This window comes from Armigeres subalbatus, chromosome 1, assembly GCF_024139115.2.
Source record: "Armigeres subalbatus isolate Guangzhou_Male chromosome 1, GZ_Asu_2, whole genome shotgun sequence".
In the NCBI taxonomy this organism is placed as follows: Eukaryota; Metazoa; Arthropoda; class Insecta; order Diptera; family Culicidae; genus Armigeres; species Armigeres subalbatus.
In genome coordinates this window covers 215,479,942-215,507,748 of record NC_085139.1, presented here as the reverse complement: position 1 = coordinate 215,507,748, position 27,807 = coordinate 215,479,942, and the positions used below count along the sequence as shown (strand labels likewise).

General features: G+C 40.2%; 1 protein-coding gene across 4 annotated transcripts in view; it reads right to left on the bottom strand.

The window, feature by feature from the left end:
• The window catches only part of LOC134205763 (uncharacterized), a 474,885-nt gene extending 470,118 nt beyond the window's left edge, over nt 1–4,767 (bottom strand). Inside the window, exons 1-2 of one of the 4 annotated variants that reach the window (XM_062681331.1) lie at nt 4,106–4,767; nt 3,742–4,023 (exon numbers count right to left, since the gene is read on the bottom strand). The gene's annotated coding sequence lies outside the window, so the exon portion shown is untranslated. The remainder of the gene's footprint in view (nt 1–3,741; nt 4,024–4,105) is intronic. The other 3 variants (XM_062681332.1, XM_062681333.1, XM_062681334.1) reach the window with 3 other exon arrangements.
• Nucleotides 4,768–27,807: the final 23,040 nt, after the last annotated feature.

Genomic DNA, 27,807 nt, shown 5'->3' with positions numbered 1-27,807 from the left:
ACTTCGACGCGTGTTGTACACCGTCGAGAGTTTTGAGCGCAGGCATACTGCAACGAGGTAGTGGTCATATTCAATATTTGCACTTCGGTAAGTGTAGACGTTTGTAATGTCGGAGAAGAATTTACCGTCGATTAGAACGTGGTCGATTTGGTTTTCCGTTTCTTGGTTGGGTGATCTCCAAGTGGCCTTGTGGATATTTTTGCGGGTAAGAAGGTGTTTCGGACTGCCATTCCGCGGGAGGCTGCGAAGCTTATGCATAGTTGGCCGTTGTCATTCGATACGGTGTGCAGACTATTCGATCCGATTGCCGGTCTATACATTTCCTCCCTTCCTACCTGTGTGTTCATGTCACGGATGACGATTTTGATGTCCCGCAGTGGCCATCGTATGTCTGCTCTAGCTGTGCGTAGAACGCTTCTTTCTCGTCGTCTGGTGTCGTTTCGTGTGGGCAGTGCACGTTGATGATAGTTGAAAAAAAAACGGCCTTTAATCCTCAGCTTGCACATCCTTGCGTTGATTAGCTGCCACCCAATCACACGTTGGCGCATCTTTCCCGGCACTATGAAGCCGGTTCCCAGCTCGTTGGTGGTGCCACAGCTTTGGTAGAAGGTAGCCGCTCGATGCCAGCTTTTCCACACTTTCTGTCCTGTCCAGCAAATCTCTTGCAGCGCCACGACGTCGAAGTTTCGGGGATGTTATACATCGTAGATCATCCTGTCACAACCTGCAAAACCTAGCAACTTGCAGTTCCATGTTCCAAGCTTCCAATCGTGATCCTTTATTCGTCGCCTAGGTCTTTGCCGATTATATTGAGCAGCTTAACCATCATCAACAAATGGTCTGCGCCGAAGTTAGTGTCCCGATAAGTATTGACGTCGACAATGTTGGAGAAGTGCCACCGATCAATCAGAACGGGATCTATTTTAGAGGCTGTTAGCGATGTTGACCTCCATATGCTCCGATAAGGTACACCGGGGCAAGTTGAAATGCGGGGTAAGTTGAAACGGATGCTGTAATTCAGATAGGAAATGACCGAATGCTCTGAGAATTTTTTTTCAACAAACTACTCGCCCAAACGCACCTTCTGACTGCCATTCCCGAAAGATTGCAGTTTTCAAAAGCAATCCCTGCCATTGTTTATTTTTCGCCCTTTGCAAAATCCAAACCAACTATTTGACGTGCCAATGAAACAGGTCTCAAAACGATGTTTGGAACAGTTTTTTTCATCAAATTTTCACGGTAGGTAATCATTCAATGTTGAATAAGCATAAAGATTATGAAAAATCGATGAAAGACCCGTTTTAATGTTTGTATTTTGGTTGTTTAATATTGCTCTGCATGTTCAACTCATCGGGGCAAATAGAAATGCGTAGTGCGGGGCAAGTTGAAACAACGATTCAAAACATCACTCTCGCAATTAAAAGTATTTTTTTTTTCAGAATTCAACATGTTCCATAAATACATACATTCGAAAAACATAAATTTATAAAAACATGCAAACTTCTGAACATAAATTTAATAAATTTCCGCACATTTCGTCATGAATGCAACCCTCCAACAATCTCCACTAGAATGAAAAGAGGTCATGTTTAAACTGCAGTTTTGAAATTCTTAATCTACTGAGCACCGACTCTCTGAAAAATAAAACATAGAATATGTAAACATTTCGTTAACTCCACCTTTCACTTCCTTAGCTGCCTATTTCTCCAATCGAAAAGTTTATGAGAGATATGATGGCTGGTTAATTAATGTGCATTTATAAAGAAGCCACAACCGAAGTAATCAACTGTGCAATTTACAAGTGAACTAAATAATGAAGCATCCTGAATAGTGATAGTTGTCACCAGTAGGAGGAAATCAATTTGATAAATTTTCAACGTAGTGCGTTCTTCAAAAAGATATTTTAGTTACCAGATAAAGATTGCCGCTTCGGTTCCCTTTGTTCTGCTGTCCGAAACATGTGTGGTACCTAACTGTCAAATCGTGTGTATTTTTCCTTCATTGACATCCCCTATCCTCACCAGCAAAAGATGTTCCGGACAGCGACGACAACGACAATCTTTATCTGGTAACTAAAATATATTTTGTTCTACAGAATTTGGTCTCTGAAAATACGCTTGTGACTTTGTTGTACACTGCCCTTATTCGCATAAGAGTCCCTGTCATTTTCGCCGACTTGAGTATTTTGCCGTTGAATTTATCAAACTTGTTTTACATGGAGAAATACAAAAAAAAATCTAATAAATTGAAAAAAATGGTATCTTTCCAAAAAATTGACATAATATTCTTTATCCGTATTTATTGCTGTGAAACAATTAAATGGACCATACTTAAGTTTATTTTTTGTGTAATCTGAAATCTGATTTTTATGCTAGTAAATACCAAGATGAGACAACAAAAGTGGGATTTGTTTTCAAATTTTTAGAACAAAGCCTACTATTTTATCAGTTTTTCTTAAACAGGAGACAATTTTAAGCTAATTTCTGGAAGAATATCAAAATCGTCAAAAACTTACATGGGACTCTTATGCGAATCCTGGCAGTATTATAGTCACCTTTACAACCTCGTACTTCCTGAGTCTCACTGAGTACATACATTTTGTTATTAATACGGCAAAATTAGCTTACGCCTGAATGTAACGCAGTGTTTCAACTTGCCCCGATTCGCGGGGCAAGTTGAAACGATGCATATATAAAAATAATTTAAATATAAAAAATATTTATAAAAAAGTTTGTTAAGGTTGCTTATTTTTTGTATATAATATTTGGCCCGAACTAACAAACACCGCAAACAGATTCAAAATATATCAAATGGTGATTTTTTTACAGCAATTCGAATTTCAACTTTGAAAAAACCGTTTCAACTTGCCCCGGTGTACCTTACAGAAAACTGTACTGGAAGTAGGCACAGTAAATGGCCTTATTATTGAGGGGCGGCGGAAGCTATTTGATTTTCATCAATGTTATTATGAATTTGGATACCTTCAATCATTACAAAGAACGAACTATGATTTTTTCATTACTGAAATTCCGAATTCACTGTCAGTTTAGCAAAAATTTTGATACTGTTATTTTATTTTTACTCTTGCATTTTTGTTCTATGCATAATTGCTCTATGTTCTCACAAACAGGATTGTCAAACTTTGTTTGGTGACAGGATTGTCTGCCTGCCTTCGTTGATAGATCAGTATTTAAAAAACACATCTCATTTTCGTTCTTCCTAATGCTCAAAAATAATTATTCTGAGTGAATTCTAATGCCATATGCCAATCAATTGGGTTTCCCGTAAAATCCATTCTGAACCCACATGTTATGTAATAAACTAAGAAGTCATAAGTCTCGTTTAAACCAATTCAACACAACAGTTTCTCTTCCCACCCAGAGCTTGATTGTGGTCATAAATTTCTCGTCTAATGCGGGTCAGACCCTTCTCTCCGTCTTTGTATAAACTATCGATTCTTGACATCGCATTGAAAGGCCGCCATCCATCGGCCTGCACACACCAGGCAACAGTTCACTCCATTTCTGTAACCTTAAAATAAAAACAACGTCGCGTTCGAGCCAATCCCATTTTTCCGAGCTCTCGTCGGTGTAAACTGCCATTCAATTGCTGCGGCTGCGACTCAACTGTTGTTACTGCAACAACTCTTTCTCCCTTCTGAGCACTCCCACCATTGCACCACGTTGCATTGAATTGGTTGATCATAAAACAGTTTGACGAAATACAACGACTTTAACTGACCTTTAAAAACAGTTACCGTTGGCTGCTCCTTTCCGCTTCGTAATCCAAAATTGATTCCTTTGATAACCATATGACTCCGTCTTCACTTATATTGATATATCTCGCACTCCCGTTCCCACACAGCACTTGAAACCGATCGATTCCTCACACTTTTCTCCGGACAAAATTAATAACACCGATCCACTCGAAAACAGACCGCCCTCCGCTGCGGACTTTGTTGATGTTTTTCTCACTTTGACACTCTTTTCCTCTGCTTCGTGCAGTGTCGCATGTGTGTAGAACCTGGTACGGGTACTCCAAGGCGCTTAGTTGCTTAACTTAGCATGCTGCACACTCACACTCCCAAGCACAAGAATATACTCACACTCCAACTGGAGCGAGTTGCTTACCTGCAACACGCAAAGCCACTTGGATTAATCTTCTTTTTTATCTCACGCTTATCCACCTTTCAATTCGCTCGAGAAAGCACTTTTTCGCAGCCGAAAACACAAGTTTTTAAACGATTGTATCGTCTTTATCACCTTTCTGAATCCCACACTTTTACCGACTTGTTTCTTATCGCATCATGTTTCTTCGTAACCGAAGGTTCAATTCCCATTCACTTCTTACATGAAATGCAATTTGAAGGTTTCAAAAACCCTGTTTTTTACGGAAATTCTCAAACATCCAAAAGGGTTTGCTTTCATTTCACAGGACACGAACCCGCATCGACAACTGCGTAACTCTTCGACTGTTTCACATTTGCAAAACACCACATTCAATCCACCAAAAACTTTTCCAAAACTCCCGAAAACCGAAATCACCCAAGAAAACAAACCGACGAACCGAAAACCAATCGCGCAAGATCGCCAATAACTGCGTACCGACGACGTGCCGAGAAAACTTGTTACCCGTTCGAAGCCGCCTGACCGTTTGATCGCCCAACCAACCCGGGAGAGAAACGAACGATCGAGTGCAGTTTGAAAATCCATAAGCCCATCAACCGTGCGCGGTCCTGAAGTTTTTTTTTCTCGCGTTTCAAGTGTTTCTCCTTTTCAGCCTCTCTATGGTCTTGAGAAGACAACACACGTCTTTTCGATGTGTATAGTGAATGTGCACCGTCGTAAAACCTGCGGAGAAAACGTGTTGAGCATAAACAAAACGTTGGAGTGGAACCACTACATAAGTTCCAACGAAAACGGTAAAGAGCATGAGCATGCCGACGGATCATGAAACTTTGGAGTGTGTTTTCAAACGAAACAGTCCCAAGCACATGCGTACCCCAGCGGAGAGAGAGAGGACGATGGAGCTTTGGAGAGCGAAACTGGTTTTTGTTTACTGTTTTATGCTTCGCTGGATCATCGTTGGTGCTTTGGAAAGAAAGATTTTAGGTTGGCAGCGCTGATTGTATGACAACTGAGAGCAGTATTACTGTGGTAGATCAAATGCCAGAGTGGTTTATCTAGATAAAAATATGATGAGGATTAGCGGTTATAAATTGTGCAAAATGAAGATCAGTTTGTATGAAATCAAATATGTTGAATTAACTACTTGCAGGGGTTGATCGCTTGTATAATCACAGTTTGTTGACAATTCGCTTAGATCACATCGCATTGGTGGCATCAGACCAACATGGAAGCAGAAGAGGCAGCTAACATCGAAATCGCAAGCGGACAATTGGAGAATAAAATTGTGTACTATTAGAAGTATTCGATTTTTAAAAAAATATTGCAAATGTAATATCTTTTACAGACCAAACGCAAAATCAACCATACAAACCAGAAAGCAATACAAGGAGACAGGATAATTAGATGTAACAAATTCAAACAAATCCAGACAGAACAGACAAAACCTTAGAAGAGGTAAGACAATAGTAAAATCTAAAAATTGATTGGTATTCATATGTATCCGCATACGGATGCTATACAACCTCTATTCTCATGCAGGCCTCATACAGGTGCAAATGTGTGAGGTTGTAGTACGAGTAGCGGTGGTGTGGTAGACGTGTGCGTTTTATTAGAATCCAAAAGGACTTAAAATCTAATTGTGAAAAAAATAATCTTATTTGAATTCACTTTAATACTTTTCTAATTTTCTAGTACTTCTAATTCTAATTTGAATATTCCTATTCTATTGATCGCATCACTCAGCAAAGTGAATTCAGATAATATATCACCTCATACTAACACAATATCCTATACTGAGACTATCGTGGAGATGCAGAGGTATACTCGGTCTCTAGTAACAACGTGAGTTGAACTAATAATCCTTCTTTTCCTTGATGACTGCAAGGACGTGGCCTATTCAACCACGGAGCATAGCAAAGTTACGGTGTACTCCGTAGATTGGACACTAGTGATTCTCATGTTTTTCTTTTGAATTCCTTATTCAGATTGCTATCAGAAATCAAGGTGGGTGTGGTCCTTGATTTCAATCTAGGATAAAAATCACAAAAGCATGAGGATTACTACTCCTGGCCACGCCCATCTTCATCGTAACTTGGAAGGGGAAGGAAGTGTTACTGTTGTACTTACTTAACGAGAGGCCCCCGACTCAGCGACACCCTCATAAGTACCAGGGAGTTGGATATTGAGGATGGTATTCGTTGGGTCAGGATGTGCCTGTAGCTGACAATATGACCATTGCAGATCTTACACCGTAACACACCACGCAAAGGTGTCTACCCAGCGTTACGGGGGTGGACGTGGCCTATTCAACCACGGAGTAGCATAAACTACGAATTGTACGGTCATCCTGCTCATGTCTCTCCTAAAGTCCCAACGCCATTCAAAAACCCCTAAATTTTAAAACGGTTGGTACGACTGTCCACGTTTCTTCCTTTGGTAAATTCGAAACTCTTCGTTGATCATGTTATTCAGTATAACATTATGAATAATCTGATCGCCGGAGCATTATGAATTATCTCAACTGTCATAAGACGAGTTAATAATTCATTTAATTTCACCAGATTTTGTAATCTTTGTCGATAAGTTTTTCAACCTCAACTGTGAGGCCGTCTTCAGTTTCATGCTTTGCAATACTGGCTGTGTAAATGCTAAGACCAGTGTTGGTAAAATCTCAAATTCTGAAATTCAAATTATGCGTGAATCAAATCCCATCAGAATCATGGCCCAGAGAATCGCTCGTGATTCGAATCGCAATTTGCATCATTGTATGATTTTTACGCGTTCTTAAATGTTAAATGCATTGAATTAACTATTTTTTGAGGGGGGTTCCCGTAGCGTAGTTGGCTACACGTTCGCCTTTCAAGCGAATGGTCATGGGTTCGATTCCCAGCCCCTCCACCAAAACCCTCGTCAGTCGCCGGATGCGCGGTGGCGTATTGGGGTGCACGCCTCCTTGTCACGGCTGCCTGATGACGACTGACAACTTGTTCTTCTGGGAAGCATTCCTCCAACGTAACCCGAATAAATGGCAACCGGACAATGCAACGATCATTGGATACACACGACATGGACAAAACGAACACAATGGACTCACGACGAGATGGACCAGCAACGACAACAACAATGAATAATGAAAAAATCTAAAAATAGATTCCATAGATAGAAACAGTAGATCTCGGCACAGTAGCGGTTAAGTAACACAGAGTGCCTATCAAATAAATAAAGGAATAAAAAAAACTGTTTTTTGCCATTTTTTAAAAATGCATATATAAACAAAACATACGCCTCAATAGCATTTTGGACGCTTTTTAGAGCGAAATCATTTTTCGGTGAGCGAATGAAGCGATGCGATTCTGTCCGAGAAACTCAAGCGCGATGCTTTCCCTACATAAATGCAAGCATAAATGTAGCCTCGATAATTCAGATTTGAATATAATTCTACCAAGTTCCAGAAGGAACTTCCGAAGGTATTCCTGGAGGAACTTCCGGAGGAATTCATGGAGGAACTTCTGGAGGAATTTCAGGAGAAACTTCCGGATGAATTCCTGGAGGAACTTCCCGAGGAATTCATGAAGGAACTTCCGGAGGAATTCATGGAGGAATTCCTGGAAAAACTTCCGTAGGATTTTCTGGAGGAACTTCCGGATGAATTCCTGGAGGAATTTCCGAATGAATTCCTGGAGGAATTTCCGAAGGAATTCCTGAAGGAACTTCCGGATGAATTCCTTGAGTAACTTCCGGAGGAATTCCTGAAGGATCTTCCGAAAGAATTCCCGCAGCAACTTCGGCAGAAATTCTTGGAGGATTTTCCGGAGGATTTCCTGAAATAACTTCTGGAGGAATTCCTGGAGGAACTACCGGATGAATTCCTGGAGGAACTTCTATAGGATTTCCTGGAGGAACTTCCGAATGAATTCCTGGAGGAATTTCCAAATGAATTCCTTGAGGAATTTCCGATGGAATTCCTGAAGGAACTGCGGCAGAAATTCTTGGATGATTTTCCGGAGGATTGCCTGAAAGAACTTCCGGAGGAATTCCTGGAGGAACTTCCGGAGGAATTCCTGGAGGAACTGCCGGAGGAATTCCTGGAGGAACTTCTGGACGAATTACTGGAGGAATTCCTGGAGGAACTTCATGAGGAATTTTTGGAGGAATTTCCGGAGGAACTTCTGGAGGAATTCTTGGAGGATTTTCCGGAGAAATTCCTGAAATTTGTATCAGAGCAGTTTCAAGTTCAAACAGAATACTTTGAGCTCCTGATGTGTTTTTATGATGTTTGAGTAGTCGCATGTCCAGTTTCATTGCTATTGGTGATATGGCCCCTGGTCACCTCCATTTTGACCCCTAAATCCGGCCCTGATCAGTATTTCAGAAGGTCAATTTCAATTGAAAACTAAATATTTAAAACTCCTGATTTGTAAAATTTGTGCAGCCGCATGCTTATTACCTCATGCAAATTTCATTGTAATTGAATTTTTAGCCCATACTCTACTATTGTAACCCCTGAATTCAGGCAATTCTGCCCTACTCAAATTGTGAAAACATCGGAATCATCTAAAAATCTTTACAAATATCTTTTTGGGTTGGTTTGATGGGTGATTTGATAAATTTTGGGCATGAACACGTCCAGAATATTGAAGAGATGTTTGAATTATAGGAAAAACACCCCCACGCACACTTATTTTTAGCAATAACTCGGACCTGAACAAATATTTCTATTTGAAAATGTATCAGAGCAAAAATATAGTTATTCCCATTGAGCACAAACGAAACCGCGATAAATTCCGAAGATCAGGTGCTGAATGCGAGACATTCGAAAAAATCCGTTCGTCCTGAGTCTTAGAGGGTTAAGAAAGAAGTAGCATAAATAAAGAAGGAAGAAGGAAAAAAAGAAGAAGGAACAAGAAATAAGGAGTAGTGATTAAGGAATAGGGAAGAAGGGAAAAGGAAAAAGGAGAAGCAAGGAAGAAACAGCCAGAAGACAGAGGAAGTAGGATAAAGGAAGAGAGAAGGAAGAAAGGACGAAGGAAAAATAGAGAAGGAAAAAGTAAAAAGGACTAAGGAATAAGGGAGAGGAAAGAAGGAAGAAGAAATAAGGAGGGAAAAAGAAATAAGGAAGAAGGACGAAAAAGACGGAAGAGTAAGAAACAAGAAGGAAAAAGTGAAAAGGACTAAAAACAATAAAAAAGAAAGAGGAAAGAGGTAGGTAGAAGAAATAAGAAAAAGAGAAGAAGGAAGGAAGAAAAAACCGAAAACGAAATAATGAAAGAAGAAGGGAGAAGGAAAAAGAGAGAGAAAAGGAAGAAGAGAGGAAGAAAGAAGAATGATGACGAAAAAATAAGAAGGAAAATAGAATAATAAAGAAAACGGAAGAAAGAAAAAGGAACAAGTAAGAAGAAAAGAGGAAGAAGATCTAAGGAAGAAAAAAAAAGAAAGAAAGAAGAAGGAAACTAAGAAAAGAAGATCAAAGGAAGAAAAAGGGGTAAGAAAGAAGAAGGAAAAAGCAAAAAGGACTAATGAAGAAGGAAGAAGAAGGAAAGAAGAGGGAAGAGGGAAGAAGGTAGAAAGAAGAAAGAAGAAGAAGGAAGGAAGAAGGAAGGAGGAAAAAATAAGAAGGAAGAAGGAACAATAACAAGAACGAATGAAAAAAATAAAGGAGGAAGGAAAACGAAAGGGAAAAGAAAGAAGGAAGATATTAGCAATAAAATCAAAGAAGAAAGCAAGAAGAAGGAAGAAAGAAGAAAGAATAAATAAGAAGGGAAGAAGAAGAAGAAAGAAGTATGAAGGAGGATAGAAAAATGAATATAGGAGAAGGAAAAAGGAAGGAAATGCCCTTTCTATTTCTTTGGAAAGAAGAAGGAGGTAAATTTAAAGAAGAAAAGAAATAGGAGGAAGAAGAATAAATAAATAAAAAAGAATGAAGTAAGAAAAGGCCTTATACTAGACCTGTGCGCCGATTGAAGTTTTATCGACGGCGGCGTGATGAATCATTTTCACAATTTCGTGTATTAAAAATTCTCAGGAATTTCTTCGATAGTTCCTTCAGAAATTTTTACACGGATTCTTGAAGAAGATCCTCCGTAAAATGCTCCAAAATCCCGACCAGGAATTGCTGCGGAAGCTCCTCCAGGTATTCCAGAAATTCCTCGGAGAGTTTCTCTAGAAATTTCTACGAAAGATCATCCAGGAATTCCTCCTGAAGTTCTTCCAGCAGTTCCTCCGGAAATTCCTCCGGTCTACTCCAGGAGTTTCTCTGGAAGATCCTCGAGGAATTCTTCTCGAATTTGCTCCGGGAATTCTTCTGGAATTTCCGGATAATTCCGGAAGTTCTGATGGAGGTTCCAGCAGTTGCTCTGGAGGTTGCTCAAGGAATTCCTCAAAAAAATTCTCTCGGAATTCCTCCAGAACTTCTTCCAGGAATTTCATCTGGAAGCCCTTCCACAAATTGCTTCGGAATTCTTTACTTCCGATGTCCAGAAGGAGTCTATTGGGAGCTACTCCAGAAATTTGCCCGTGAATTCCGTCTCAAATTCCGCCAAGAACTCTTAACAAATTTCTTTGAAACTAGAACGTATTTCTCATTGAATTCCTTTAAAAATTTACATGGAATTCCTTCTCATCTACCCCTCACTCCTGGAATTCCAGAAATTTCTTCAAGAATTCTTCATGAAAATCTGATGGAAACTTTATTGCGATTGCCTCCAACAAATTTCACATTCATTCCTCTGGAAATACTTCCGAAAATTCTTCCCGGAATTTAGCCAATAATCCTTTAGTTATTATCGTTCAAAAAATCGTAGGAAGTTCCTTCAGAAATTCCCCAGGGAAAAGAAAACCATCTTATTCTTTCATGAATTTCTACAAGAAATCCGACGGAAGTTATTAATGAAAGCCCAATAAAGCCCCTTTCCCCCCATTTCCCCAAGTGCTCACGCTGAAAACACTTCAGGGTTTTTAGAGAAATTCTTTCCAGAATTTCTCTGAAATATTTGAAGAAAAAGCTTTGGAAATTCTTTCGGAAAATCTCCGGCTTTTGCGACTTAGTGAGCATTTTCACTGTTGCAGGCTAACCCATACCAACTGACTAATGATGAGCTTATCGCCGTTGCAAGAAATCTGAAGCTAAATAAGGCACCAGGTCCGGATTGTATTCTCTTCTCACTCCTAATTTCTCACTTTTCAATTGACCTATTCAGTCAAATGTTCTATTCGGCCAAATGGCCCTTTCAGCCAAATGACCCTTTGGACCAACTGATCATTGCGGCCAAATGACTTGGTCAGATGGGCCTCGACCTAATTGTTTGTTCGGCCTAGTGGCATTCGGCGAATGGGTTTCGGCCAAACGACCCTTCCCCGCGCGGAATGTGTCACCCAACCGGCGGTTGTTAGATTTTCTAACAATTCTGTAAAAGAATCTGCTAAAACATGGGCATATGCTAAATTGTTAGATTCTTATTATACCAAGAAATACCACAAACACTCATTCAAAACATACCGATTTATGTAGTGGTTAGATGTCAATCTTTGTTCCACCTTAACTTTGATTGTTGTTATCTCTTTTTAAAATGGTACAAACCCGATTTCATCTGTAGAAATAAGATAGATACTTTTTTTCCAGGTCTTCACACGTAACTAAATGGCATTTTTTTGCTTGTAATTGGTTCTTGCCCTTTTTGATCCATGGAACCAGATTTATGTCCTTTTCGATTAATAGAGCCTAATCGAATTATCATTCATCAAATGTCCCGTTCCAAGTCATCATGGAGTAGGTCATGAGCATGATGTAAGGTCTACATGCTTAACCAAAGGACTCTGATAACTTTAAAAATGTGATGCCCTTGTAATCCATAGAGATACTGTACACGTGATAAGCCTGTCGTTTAATTCTTGGAATTCTTGGATGGCCTGGATGGAACATGCTTCTTCTTCTTCTTCTTCTTATTGGCATTACATGCCCACACTGGGACAGAGCCGCCTCGCAGCTTAGTGTTCATTAAGCACTTCCACAGTTATTAACTGCGAGGTTTCTAAGCCAGGTTACCATTTTTGCATTCGTATATCATTAGGCTAACACGATGATACTTTTATGCCCAGGGAAGTCGAGACAATTTCCAATCCGAAAATTGCCTAGACCGGCACCGGGAATCGAACCCAGCCACCCTCAGCATGGTCTTGCTTTGTAGCCGCGCATCTTACCGCACGGCTAAGGAGGGATGGAACATACATTCAAATCATATCCAATTTGGCTCAAATAATCACTGAACAGCAAGTTCAATTATTAAAATAAGCAAACAGATTCTTCGTAGTGCGTATTGAGCTTTAGGCTAATATTCCAAGCTCTTAGATTATCTGGGATGGAACACATGTTGATGGCATTTCAAATTTGATTCATGAATCGCTAGGGATATTGATATATCGATAATTGGAAGCAAGTACCACATCGAAAAGGTCGATAGATGTTGATTTACGCGTGCGCGTGGAGACCTGCAAGCCTAAACGCCAAGAATTTTGTGTGAAACCTAAAACATGAAATAATTAAATATCTAATTTGGGTCTTTGGATTGCCATGATTTTCATATTCAAATATGTCCAAAGAAAATTAACTTAATTGGAAAACTGGAAAAGCTAGTATTTTAGACAGAAATTGTTTTTACCTCATATTCTGTTTACGTCCTCCCAATAAGTGACGTAAAAAAGTTGAGTAACCTTTTGTTCAGAGCTTATATTATGCGATGAATGATAAATGAGAAGTTTTTTGTTCAAGGATTTCGGATATCATTATTTAATAATCAAGAGATGTATATTCCTTCATGTTTTAATTATATTTCAACCTTTAAAATCTCCTCCACAACAATCACAAGACTTGCAAGATCCATCCTTAATGAAATCGACAAATAATAAATCAACCTGGTTCGGTCTGTGAAGTGTATTCTACCGCCCGGAAAACTTTGAAACACTCCCACATCTTCTCAAAACAAGTAGCGCAACCCCCGACCAACGGGCCGGATTAAATTTGAATGCAACATTAAACCCGAGACAACGACAGATTTCCGCGTTAAAATCATCCCACGCTATGACGAAGACAGTGCCGCCGAAAACAGAACATACCCACGCAAGCAAACACAATATTCGCCAATCGTAACCGATATACTCACCTGCCAGATGGCCAAGTCGGTGTCGAAAACGCCATCCTCATACATACAATGGCCAAGCAGCCCCAACAACCAACGCCAGCCTAATCGTTGTTTGTCATTCTTCGGGAAAAACGTCGTCACCGCATCTCGTTGCGCTGCGCGGTGTGGTGTCATACCGCGTCAAGGGTTTATTGTGAAAGAAAATTCAAATCATGAGAACCACACACCGACCGCCGAGAACCGTCCCCGGAGCCATCATCTATCAGTACCGAGGTAAAGGTACGTCAACGTCGTCGCCCTTGTTGGCTTGAATTTGATTTGTATTTTTTCGCATGCTCAATTGGTTGAACAATAACTTGGCGTACGGTGACAGAACTCAGCCACCTGATGTGTGGAAATTCTGCTTCCGTGTGTAGCCGTAACATTTTTTTAAAGGTTTCAACCCCGCTGGAAATTACGGATCGAGTAGGAAGCTGATGTTCATATAAATGTATTCAGCTGGTTTGCTGAAAATTCTTAGCATCAAATTGAAACCATTGAAAAATCTTGAATAATCCACCTTTCTCGTACATTATAAAACAAGTATTTTGACCATAACTTTTGAACCCATTGTCCGATCTGGCCAATTTTCAATAGGAAATAATGGGACAAGATTCCCTGTCAAATGCTTGTTGCGAGCAAATCGATTAAGGGTAAATGCCAAAAACATAGATTTACACGTACACATAGAGCATCACCTCAGTTCGTCGAGCTGGGTCGTTTTGGTATGTAACACTATGGCCCTCCGGGCCTGCTATTGACAGTTCGGTTACGTAGCTTTTTTGTTACAACTTTGTTGTTCGAGAGAGGCAAAACATTGGAAATTCTTATAAAAAGAGGGGCAACAATTTCTCACAAGCCATGCAAACCAGTATTCCGCAACCTGATACAAGTGCGATCCAAACAAAATCGGAGAAGCATCACATCGAGTTATGATAAAACTCGACGTTCTCATTTAATTTCCGTTGGGGACAAGGATTTTTCGGCATAGATTTGTAAAAAAAAAGTTACATTTCCTAACCTCGACCAAATCTTCTCCTCAAAACTAACATTACGTATAAGAATTGAGAAATGCATTATTAAACATGATTTCGGCTCTGATACGCTTCACGGCAAATGAGTTTCCCAAATAAACGATAGAATAGAATAGAAAAAAATGTAAAATAAGTTACAATGCTTCTTCAGTATCGGTGCTCTTCGCATTTAAAACCTCCTGGAAAAAGAAGGGTTGAATGGGTTCAAATACCTACAATTAAAGTTCGAAAGAGAGATATAAACATAAATTCATAAAATAGAATCAGCTGGATAAGATTCTTCCCCAGATAAATACTGCACCCACGAATATTGTCCTTTCACTTGTTTTCCCGTCTCTCCACCACTAACGGGAAAAATGCAATCATTTTCCATTTTTCCACTTAGCGCTTCTGTTGCGCAACGGCGACAAAGCAACGAGGAAGAAGCAAAACAAACACTGCTTCTACCGTCATCATCAATTTCTTTCGGATTGAACGACGGACAACTCTGGAAAATTGCTGCAAAACGTAAAACGAAGGAAATTAATGTGTCTCTCTGTTTCAAGTGTTGCACACTGAGACCAGAACTATGACAACGACCACATCAACTATGACGACGACGACGACGATGACAACAGCACCGAATGGTGACGATGATGGTTTTCCTGTGAGGTCCCTTTTTGCGTTAGGGTGTTCTTGTATCGTAATTTTGTAAAAATATTCATCTAAGTCCCATGTTTTTTCGTGACCATGTCCAGCAATTCATTTGAAATCTCTTCCATTAATTGTTGTAGGTACGTGTCCAATAGTTTTATTTCTTCTTGGCTAATAATACTTCTCTCACATGGAAGCTTGGTGTTCATGAGACATCTCCACAGTTATTAACTGCAAGGTTTCTAAGCCAACACGTAAATTATCCTTTTATAAATGTCTTCGAGATTTTAAAAATTCATACGATTTTCCTTTTCAGAATCACGTAAAACAATAAGGTCCATCGGTCGTAATTATCTTGTCGTGTGGTTTGCAGTTTTACACGATGGTCTGTTGATCTTGCATCTTTCTACTGTGTAGCTTTTTAAAGATGATTTATAATAATTGCCATCAAGCTTTTCCTACAATAGAGACTTAAGTCACAGGAGAGGGTTTTGTTCATCGATTACTTTAAAGGTGTGTAAGAAGCATGAAAAGCAATCCTTTGCAGCATTTCAATGGGCAGCATTTTTGGAGCACCCTTTTTCTCAAAGAAACCCAAAGGAAAGACTGAAGCGCTGGCATCCATGCAAATGCATTTTACATCTGCATGCAAGAAGTTTGCGAACAGAACTCTACTTGAACTCTTGGGGGTTGTGGATACAATAATTGAAACTCAAAGAATAATTATTCTTCCCACGCGGTTGCACACCACTGTCTCAATGTGCGCGTGCGGGGTTTCGGAAATTTATTTGATTGCTATTTATTGTTGCTGCTGTTGTGGGTTCTTGCGGGTGCGTAGTTTTGCTTTTCCTCGTGCACGACGCAAGCGATTCGTTTTGGGTTTTATTTTTCTCGCAGAAACATGTTCAACAAGTTAATATGAAAATGCACACAAAGTTGTTGTTGCTACCGCCTTATCGTTTTTCTTCTATGCAACAATCGTTCGATGGGAAATGGAAAACAATGCACTGTTCTATTCTAATGTCATTGGCTTTTTTTCATGCTACACATGAGAGATTGGGGCGGATTGCATAGCTAGCGTCTAGTGAAAGATGATTTAAATAATCGTCATTTATTATATGATGAATTGATTGATGATTTTGACACTCGTTTTTTTTCTTCTTGGTACAAAATAATTATTTGTTTCACACTTCCCATTATTTTGTTATCCATGAAAATGAAATGAAGACTCGTACCATTAAGAAAATCATGCTCGCTTGCACCATATCGTTACTGGCTGAAAAACTGTCTCTTACAGCTTTCTGTTGCTTATCCGGATCACGAGAAAACTCTGATTCTCTATCGAAAACTATCCATCGAAAAGTAATGTAAATAATTTAATTGTCCTTCGAGGTTTCATGGAGGAAAAAAATATTCAAGTCAATTCAATTTCGCTCGCACAAACGACTGTTCAGTTTATTGAGAGGACACTTTTACATGACGATATAAGACAAATCTGGGTCAATTTTTATGGAGTTTGCTCTATCGTATATTATAATACATTATCAATCAACTGTAATTTTTGAGAAGAGATAAAACAGTTGTAACCCAACTAAATGGCGCCTATTGTCACAGCTTCTCGAATTTCGAGTAAACATAAGTTTCCCATCGGTCCACACCTGATCGGTCCACCTTGTCCGCTGTGCACCTTACCTTCTTGTTCCCATCGGATCGATGTCAAGAACCATTTTCACCGGATTACTGTCCGACACTCTGGCTACGTGCCCGATCCACCCCAATCTTCCGATTTTCGCGGTGTAAACGATGGATGGTTCTCCCAACAGTTGATGCAACTCGTGGTTCATTTGACTCCTCCTCGTTTCGTCCGCCATCTGCACCCCACCATAGATGGTACGCAGAACTTTCCTTTCAAAAACTCCCAGGGCGCGTTGGTCCTCCACGAGCATCGTCCAGGTCTCGTGTCCGTAGAGAACTACCGGTCTAATAAGCGTTTTGTAGATAGTCAGTTTGGTACGGCGGCGAACTCTATTCGATCGAAGCGTTTTGCGGAGTCCAAAGTACGTACGATTTCCTGCCATGATGCGTCTCCGAATTTTTCTGATAGTATCGTTATCGACAGTCACCAGTGAGCCCAAGTACACGAATTCTTCTACCACCTCGATTTCGTCACCACCGATAGAAACTCGTGGTGGGTGGCGTACATTGACCTCTCTTGAGCCTATCATGTACTTCGTCTTCGACGTGTTGATGATTAGTCCAATCCGCTTAGCTTCGCTTTTCAGTCTGATGTAGGCTTCCTCGATCCTCTGAAAGTTACGTGCCATGATATCAATGTCGTCGACGAACACCAAATAGCTAGACGGACTTCGTGAAAATCGTACCACTCGTGTCAATCCCTGCCCTTCGTATTACTCTATCCAAAGCTATGTTGAATAACAGACACGAAAGACCATCACCTTGCCGTAACCCTCTGTGCGTTTCGAAGGGACTCGAGAATGCCCCTGAAACTCGAACTACGCACATCACCCGATCCATCGTCGCTTTGATCAACCGTGTCATTTTTCCCGGAAATCCGTGTTCGTGCATTAGCTGCCATAGCTGGTCCCGATCGATTGTATCATATGCGCCTTTGAAGTCGATGAATAGATGATGTGTGGGCACGTTGAATTCGCGGCATTTCTGCAATATCTGACGTACGGCGAACACCTGGTCTGTGGTAGAGCGTTTACCCATAAATCCCGCCTAGTACTGCCCCATGAACTCTCTTACAAGTGGTGTTAGTCGACGCCATAAAATTTGGGAGAGTACCTTGTAGGCGACGTTCAGCAATGTGATTGCGCGGTAGTTGCTACAATCCAGCTTATCGCCCTGTTTGTAGATGGGACACACGACACCTTCCATCCACTCCTGCGGCAGAACCTCATCCTCCCAAACCTTGGTGCCCAGTGCAGCGCTCTAGCCAGTGCCTCACCACCGTGTTTAAACAGCTCTCCTGGTAGTTGGTCAACTCCAGGCGCTTTGTTGTTTTTCAGCCAGCCGATCCCCTCCTGGATTTCCAGGAGATTCGAAGCCGCAAGCTTCTAGTGCTCCTAGGTGCATTACCATATCGCCACCGTTTTCTGCCACATCGCCATTCAGGTGCTCTTCTTTGTGCTGCCGCCACCTTTGGATCACCTCACGCTCTTTTGAAAGAAGGTTCCCGTTTATGTCCTTTCACATATGGGGCTGTGGCGCGAGGCCCTAACGTGAACGGTTTAACTTCTCATAGAACTTTCGTGCGTTATTAGCGCGGTACAGTTGCTCCGTCTCTTCACGGTCTCGATCTTTCTGCTGGTGCTTTTTCTTCCGAAAAACCGAGTTTTGTCTGTTCCGCGCCCGTTTGTATCGTGGCTCATTCGCCCTCGTGCGGTGTTGCAGCAGTCACGCTCATGCTGCATTCTTCTCCTCTACTAACTGCTCACATTCGCCGTCATACCAGTCGTTCCCGGGGCACCGTGCGTAGTGCAGCGGTTGAGATGCTCCCAATGGCGGATCGAATATCTCTCCAGCCATCTCCAGATGCTGTGCCTAGCTGCTCTTCCGTTGGGAGTGCCACTTCCAACTGCTGCGCGTACTATTGGGCAAGTCTACCGTCTTGTAGCCGCCCAATGTTTAGCTGCGGCGGACGACTCCGACAATATAAAGTGTGCTGTTTATAAACTGAACAGTCCTTAGAGGAGTAGAACCTATAATAGAGCCTATGATAGAACCTATCGCGAACAAGACAACCCTGATCGCAAGTAACCTATTGAAATCCGTTTATGGAAAACATTTTTGGACAGAAATGGCTTGTAGCGACAACCCAATGAGCTCAGGTATTTTTCAACAACTTCTGCAGAGATTTATATAGGATTTTATGTAGAGATTCTTCAAGAGTTAATGCTGTTTGTCCCTCAAGGATTTCTTTGGGAAATTCTTCTAAAGATTTTTTAAAAAATTTCGTGGATAATTTTGAAGATATTCTTTTAAGAAATTCTTTTAAAAATTCTTTTAAGAAATTTGTTTGTAGTTGCTTCAGGGATTCCTTGCGTTTGGTTTATAATGATTTGCTATAAAAAATCCTCCAGGAATTACACAAAAAATTCGTCCATAAATTCTATCGGGAATTGCTTAGGTATTGCTTTAGACTTCAAGATCGTCCGGAAATTCTAAAAGGGTTTAGAAAATTCCTCAGGAAATCCTCAAGAAATAAATGAGCAATTGCTCTCCAATTGTTCTTTATTATATCAGGATCTGCTTCATATATTGTAACCGTTCGGGGAATGTTCTCGAGTTTAGCTAAAACGGTGGCTTAAGCGCCACTCTCTAAGAGAGACCACCGGTCGTGTTTGGTTTGCCCGACTTTTGGAGACGTTTTCGCTCAGGGAAACTTCTCGCATGCACTTACTCCAACTCGTTATCCGTACGAAACATAGGGAACTAAAAGGGGGTTCGCTCATTCGAGCAATAAAACGGAACGAAACGTAATTTAGTTTAGTGAGTATGTTTTATTGCCAACTGGCGTTAAACTCAACAACGGCGTTAAAACCAACTCAACAAAATTCATTTGAAACTTTCTATATTTTAGAGCATTCATTCGTACTGGACGCGATTAAATCGTACGGAATGGAAAAGAGCAAAACATGGCCATGTAACAAAAAGCTCTTCACGTACCTGCGCAGGATTTTGATGACTCGGTGCTGGCGGGAACGATGAGGCTTTCGTTGTCTCGATGATGGCGACGATCACTTCGAGGATGGCGGTAACACGATGGCGGTCACCGGCGGGTCCGCACTGCGATTTGGCGCGCAGCGATGGAGATGACCCGTGTGCGATATGGCCGATCTAAAGGTGCTGAGTGAATGGCGGCTGGAACGGAAGCTCCCGATTTCGATCGGAGAGAGTGTTGTGGCACTTGGCCTGGATTTCCCCGGGACGATCGGCTCCGCCAAATAGAGGCACACGTACCTAAGCGACCCGGCTACGCGTACCTTTCCGGTTCACCGAGCGGGGAGTGGTGCGTCCTCTATCCTTTGGTTAGGATCGAGGTTCGTGGCGTGCAATTTACGACACGCAGAAAGACGAACCTACACTCTCTAAACACTGGTCCGAAAATGTAACGGAATGGACCTTTCCGTCGGCAGTTAACGACCGACGTGGAATATTCGCTACGATTGACTAGCGACCTCACTCACCTCCGTTTGGCTACCTACTTGAGGCGGGCCTTCGCTGGGCACACGGGTCGGACGGTCCTCGGACGGTCAACGGACGAAAGCGTGGTGAAGTACCACGAACGGAATCTCGATGAGATGATGAATGCCGCCGATTAGCGACAGAAAATCCAGCCGTACGAAAAAAGCGCAGGGCGCCTATTATTAATTCACTTTAATAAAATTATCTGAGCAGAAAACGCAATCGATTGGACCTCGGTCCACTAAACTTCAAATTAAACTAAAATTACTCAAGCAAAATCTTAAACTTTCAAGAACTGAACGTAAGAATTTTATTCGCGCACTTCTGCTCTCCAGCTGATTCGTAGACGAAATGAGCGAGTCTGATTCGTACTTGCGCCAAGAAATTTTGAATCTTCTGAAATCATTTTACTATTCAAATCCGAGCTATCATTCAATTTGATTGTAAAGCATATTCAAATAAAATTGCGCCAAATGATTTGCATGGCGATCGGAGGCATGGCGCCTGTTTGCCGCCTATTTGCAGCTCACATGCGTGCCATAATGAGTTGAGCTTTTATAACAAATACTATACACTTGAAATTGATACAGGAATGAACAGATTTTATGAACGCAAACGAAACACGACACACGATCATAAATTAAAACAAAATTCAAAATTTATTTTTGATTTATCGGTAAAAATCGAATATTTTTATTTAAATTTGTATCGAAATAAACGTAAAACGTTACAATATTTGCCCCGAACATCTTTTACACATTGTCTTATAAGACAATTCCTAGGAATTCTTCATTCAGGAAATAAAAAACAGAAACACCCTCTTCGGCCAGAGGTTACACAGAATGAACACTTTACATCTAGCATTAGACAACGAACAGATGGACCAGTGAAGTTTGTCATTCGTGTGAAATGTCTGAACGATGTTTCACAGTAGCTACAGTTGATCACAGATTTTCATCTGTGTAAATAGGGTGCTATACAATCAGCGCCGTAGCGTGTGGTTGGCCCCCGCCAAGGGCACCAGTCTTTAAGGGGGCGCCGAAATCAAGGATATCGCGATTAGATGGTTTCCTCGGTAATCAATGATTCAGTAGTCATCCGGATGCAATCATGACTTGCATCCGGAGAGCCCTTTTCCGTTAAAAACTGATTTTCCCTATTTTAGGAGATTTGTGCCATCACTTTACTATGTTATTCAATATTTATTTGACAGATAAGGAAGTAAGAACTAAATTATAAGAACAGGTAGAGGTGTGCGCCGCCGCCAACAGTTTTTGGCACGCCGCCGCCGCCGACATTTTTGCATCGGTGCGCCGCCGTTTAAAATTTGTCTCGTCGTTGGGCTATATTTCCATGCCAATTCAAAATTGAAGAAGTCCGCAGAATTTAAAATTAAATACAATTCCCGGCTTTGGGACGGTCGACGAACAAAAGCTCGAAGAAACAAAAGGTCTACCCGTCTACCTTTTGACCCTTAGACCTTTTGTCCATTGTACCTTTTGTCCATCGATCTTTTGTCATAGATTCACAATTCCCCGTGAACATTTCGAATATCTCCGTGAAAACTACGAAAAACTGCGAGCGCAAGTTACGAAAAATTTCCTGTTAAAACCGATAACAAATCTTGTTGAAATGAAATTTTTGAACGGAGAAGAGTCGTTTGGAAGAAAGCCTTTTTCCGAATGCCACAACGCCCAACAAACATTGGAGGAGAGTAGAGCGCTTCTATGACCAAAATTAGTCCTCTATAGCTTATATAGCCAAAATTGTTTGTTGGTAAGGTCGAAAGTTGTTCGACCAAATATGTCGTGCGACCAAAAAAAAAAAACATTTTGCTGGTGGACTTCGTAGATAGTCTAAAATTATTTTTTTGAAAATGTCATTTGGCCAAACTGTTCCTCTGGCTGAAAAAAAAGTTGGCTGAATAGCTCCATTGACAGAAAGGGTGATTTGGCCGGAATAGGCATTCGGCCGAAGGTGTCGTTCGGCTGAACTGGACATTCTGCCAAAAGCGTTGTTTAGTTGAATAGGTCATTTGGCAGAAAATGTCGTTTTGCAGAATGGACATTTTCGGGTCAAACGACCATTTCTACCATTTTCACCAAATTTTCGACCAAATGATCTAGTCGGTCAAATGACTTTTTCAGCCAAACGACCATTTTGGTTAAATGTCATTTTCAGCCAAATAAACTGTAAGGGCAAACAACTGTTTTCGGTCAAATTAGCAGTTCGGCCGAATGAGCCTTTCGGTTGTTTGTTGCTTTCCGCCAAATGTTATTTTTGGTCGAACCATTTTCAACCTAATACAGTTGCGTTGCGTTGCGTTGCGTTGCGTTGGTAACGGAGTATTTCGTAGATTGCATACTGATAGCTGTCATGTATATCTTTAACTTTCTTACTCCAAATGCTTATGAAATGCTATTTGGGAATTAATAGCAATCCAAATGGAGGTCCGGGAAGAGAAAGCATGAAAACTACCATTGCTGGCCACGCCCATCTTCTCCGTTACAAGGAAAGGGAAGGAAATGATGATATGACATCTACTTAACAAGAGGCCAGCGACTCACCGACGCCCTCATAGATGTCAAGGAGTTGGATGGTTGGGAGGGATGTTGTACGGGAATCATCACTATAAGCAAGTGATAACAGAATGCATTTCGTAAATACGTTGGGAGTTACGTTGCTAAGAAAGTTATTGTAACTCCGTTTTCCTTTGTCGTCCTGGGATGGGGCAAGGTATTTAATCTGTGCCCTGGCTAATAAGCCTAGGTTCAAGCGCCATTGATCGCTCTCTGAAACGAGATATATAAACACTTGCAAACTCAATTCCCTTCTACAACAACGTTATTATATATATAAAAAAAATAATGATAATTATGATATGATTGCAAACGCTACGATTATGATTGTTGGTTAATCTTAGCAAAGTTTTCAAAGAGATTCATATCGGATATCCAAATAAATACCCAAAAACGTGTCTCACATTTCTGTCCACACACACCTTTTTAAAATAGGTTCTAGGATCTTTTAAAATAGGTGTTCAATTGTCCATCCATCGTGAGAATAAACAATTAATCACTCAAAGTGAGCGATTGATCATTTGAATGTGAAGAAAAAAAAAACTTCAACGCCATCATTATTTCTGCAAAGGAAGAGGCGTCAAGGTAGCAATGCTTTTATTTGAAACTATGCAGTAAAAAACATCATTGACAAAACTGCGGCTGGCACCTCCATCCAGAATCAAATTATTAACCTTCTGTCTGTGCTCAAAAAAACTTACGTTGTCTGTGCTCTGGGGTCAAATTGACCCCAAATTGAAACTGCTATAACTTTTTTAATGTTTGGCCAATTTTGGATTTTTAGGGCTGTTTCGAATGATAATTTAATCATCTTTTAGGTCGTTACCAAAGATTGACTATAGGTGGGCGGGTACATCGCAGGGAGGGGTTGTAGTGAACAAGGGTACAAAAATAGTGATTTTTCATGATTATTTTACTTATATCCGAAAATCCTACTCATTTTGAACTGCACCTTTTTTAAAAAGGTTATGCAGGAAGGCATGTGCTTTGGCATGAGGCGTTGATAAGTTTAGAACTCGGCCGCCAGGTGGTGGTATATTTGAATTCATTATTTTAGACTACTTAAGATATTCCGATATATAGAATTCTCCTCAGTGTAAATATTCTTATCGCACAAATTTAAAAATTGGAAGAAGTGCTTATTATATTGAGCACCGCTTTGTAGTGCTAGACATCCTAAACAATGTTGCCGAATACAACTTGGGTGTAGGTATGAGGGATCTCAAGCTAAAGCAATATCTCATATATGCAAGAATATTGCAAGTACGCTAGCGCCGCCTATTTGTAAATTTCCTAATTATTTATTCCGTCACATGACAGTCCATTCCCACCAGGCGAACTTTGTTAAAGATGTCATCTTTACAAATTTTAAATTTGTGCGATGAGAATATTTACAATGAGGAAAATTCCATATATCGGAATTACTGGAGTAGTCTAAATTAATGAATTCAAATATACCGCCACCTAGCGACCAAGCTCTAAATGAATCAACGCCTCATGTCAAAGCACACGCCTTCCTGCATAACCTTTTTGAAAAGGTGCAGTTCAAAATGGGTAGGATTTTCAGATATAAGTAAAATAAGCATGAAAAATCACTGTTTTTTACCCTTTTTGCAAAAACCCCTCCCCGCGATGTACCCGCCCACCTATAGTCAATCTTTGTTAACGACCTGAAAGATGATTAAATTATCTTTCGAAACCGCCCCAAAAATCAAAAATCGGCTAAACATTGAAAAAGTTATAGCAATTTCAATTTGGGGTCAATTTGACCCCAGAGCACAGACAACGTAAGTTTTTTGAAAAAAGTACACTACGCATATTTTCAAGCGTATTTGCAGCTAGGAAACAAATCTCGGCGAGTTTTACCAAACTACCAAAAATTAGGAGAATCGGTTGAAAACTAAAAAAATGGCAGCCACTCAAAGTGGCCTGGGGTCATATTGACTCCAGAGCACAGACAAAAGGTTAATGTTGTTACAACTCCAGAGTGTCAAAATCTACTCAATGAGCATTCCATGACACGATGGAGCCACACAAAAAAGCGGCGCTTATCGAGATCCTGGATCATATTTTAAGGATTGTTACCGAAACAGTTATGCAAACGTACGCTGCCACCATGACGATGAACGATTAAATGAATTTTTAAAAGGCAAAAAGCACGAGAAGTATAAGTTAATTATATCATAGTATTTGTATAAATATATTAAGATCAATAATGTAGGCAAGTAAAAATAATAGTATGATAAGAGTAAGTGTGTGCAATGCAAATACTATCTGTATTGAACGATTGACTATTTGAACAAAACAGAAAAATGTAAAAGCTGCAAATTTTTAATGTTACAAATCACATGTTCTAGATCTCGGCACAGTAGCGGTTAAGTAACACAGAGTTCCTATCAAATAAATAACGGAATAAAAAAAAAAACACCTGTTCCACATGGTAAGAAGAAAATCTTATAAATTGAAACATTATTTAGTTCTGTGCATCGGTCATTTTACCCGGATTATATAATAAATATTTTAAAAATCCTCTAACATGTAATAAGAGCGCTGCATATACATGTCAGGAGTTCTTTGTTTACAAGTTAAATCTAAAAAAATGCAATTTCCGCAGCGATATTTTAGACATTTTTTGCATGGTTTGAGTTACTAATCATTATTATTTGCGTCTATAGGCTTTCCGTTCCCTACCAAGTGAAACTAGGGTATTATGGTGTATAAGGTGGAAAAAGGAACATCCTCACCAATTTTCTGCTGATTCATTCCGACAGTTTCAAGGTCTCAAAAACCAGCTCCTAATGGGAAGAAATTAAACTCATACACTACACTGCACCATATTTAAATTTGTAAAGCTGCACACCACACGCCAGAACAAAACCGCGGAAAACTGAGCCAACACTCACGCACTCCGCGGAAGCTATCTCTTCGTAATTTTATTCGGAAAAATGTTGGGGGCACAGCACTAGTCAAACTGGAAAATCATCGAAAGCGCGAAAAATATGCTGTCAAAAAAATTGAACGCAACCGACCACGCGCAAGGCATACTTCGATTCTCCATTGATAGAGCCGATAGAGCAATTATCCCATTTTCGACCTAATACAGTTCCGGACAAACGTTCAATTCTGCCTAATGGAATTTGGCTACATGACTTTTGGTCTAACCTGTTATTCGAATAAATGGCTTTTCGTCAAATGACTTTCGGCCAAACGACCGATAGACACAAGGCCGAAAGGTGTTTGGCCGAATATGTCATTTGGCCGAACAAATCATTAAACCAAATCCCACCTGGCCGACAATTTTAAATTGGCTGAAATGGACCTACGGCCGAAAATGTTGTTCGGCCGACTGGATGTTTGGCCATAAAATTGTTTGGCCGAAATGGTCGTTTGGCAAAAAGGCCCTTTTTTCCGAAAATTTTATTTGGCCAAACGGGTGGATATTTGTTGACCAACCATATTACCCATTCAATAATCAACATTTAGCTGTTGGACCAAATGACTTTTCCTGCCAAATGTCCCTTTCTGTCAAACAACCATTTCGGCCAAACGACATTTTCGGCCTTATAACCTATTCGGCCAAGCGACCATTTCAGCCAAACGAAGTGTGATTTTTCGGCCAAATTAAGGATTCGGCCGTATGTCGTTTTGCACAAATGAATTTTTTGACCAAACTGTTTTCCGTTGCATAACCGTTTTGCCTAAACCTGGCCTGCCAAACCTTTTCAAACCACGGGTTAGTTTTCAGAATAAACACTTAATGGCGGGCCAGAAAATATCGCTAAACTTTTCAATAGGACACAAGAAACATTTTTTTTTTCAAGAATTAATTTGATTTATGTTATAAAAAGCTTTCATATTGGTCTGTTGATTGCAATATTCAAATTTATTCAAGAATAAAATGTTACTGAGGTCCTTTTGAAAAGTTAAGCTAGAAATATTCGGTACATATTTTTACACATTTTCAAAATACAGTAAAACCTCCATGAGTCGATATTGAAGGGACCATCGACTCATGGAACGGAGACTCAAACTATTTGCGTCAACTAATGTGCCCAACAGAAAGAATTGATTGTGAGCAAGTAGAACTGGAAGCAGGTGACTTATTCACGCAAACGTACTTCCCAAATCTTTTGCAAAATCATTAACTATTCACTAATACTAATGAGACTTTTTCCTTGGAGCACACTATGTCAACAACAGCTGCACAGCAAAAAAATATGAACATTACAAGCAATGTAATCAAATAAAATAATGTAATTTATAATCATGCACGCCGTTTTTTAATGTAACTTTGTGTTGAAAGTCATGCACATAAATGGAGCGTGACAAAACATGTACAAATACATTTTTGTTCCTTTATCATTGGCAAACTTTAACTCGTATACCATGAAAGTTCAGTAAGTTCTGGAAATTTGAATGTCAGAACCATGAACTTTACATGATGTGATGTAAACTCGCGTAATCGCTTGCCTAGAAATATACAAGATGGCTGCCCTGCTGTGCGTGTCATAATTTTCAAGTCGCGTCGTTTAATTAAAAAACGGAAAATAAATTGAAAACAAGTGAGTTGGTTGATCATGGAGGATACAGTAAAGTGCACAATTTGCGATGTGACGTGTCGCGATGTGTATTCATTTTTAAGTCACGTGAAAATTCATCGAAATTCAAAGGTTTTAAAATGTCCCGTCGCCACCTGCGCTGTTCGTTTCTGCTCATTTGCTGCTTTCAGAAAGCATCTGAAACAACAGCATTGCCGTGAGAAAAAAAGGGTTGGCAAGGAAGTGCCTCGTTGTGGCGTAGTAAGTAGTAGTAAAATTCTTATTTATTGTTTCATTTTCTGTTCTACAATTATTTTTTACATGTACAGTGCTCGGCCGGCTTGGCCCTCAACTTCAATTTTAAATTTTTATGTTTACATTGTTATTTAAGTGTTAATATGATATATCATGACGGCCTTTAGGAGGCGCTTGTGTGTTTTTTAAATTTGATAACCTAACTACTATGTACACTAATATTTACAATAAGAAATTTGATAACCTAGATTGGAACT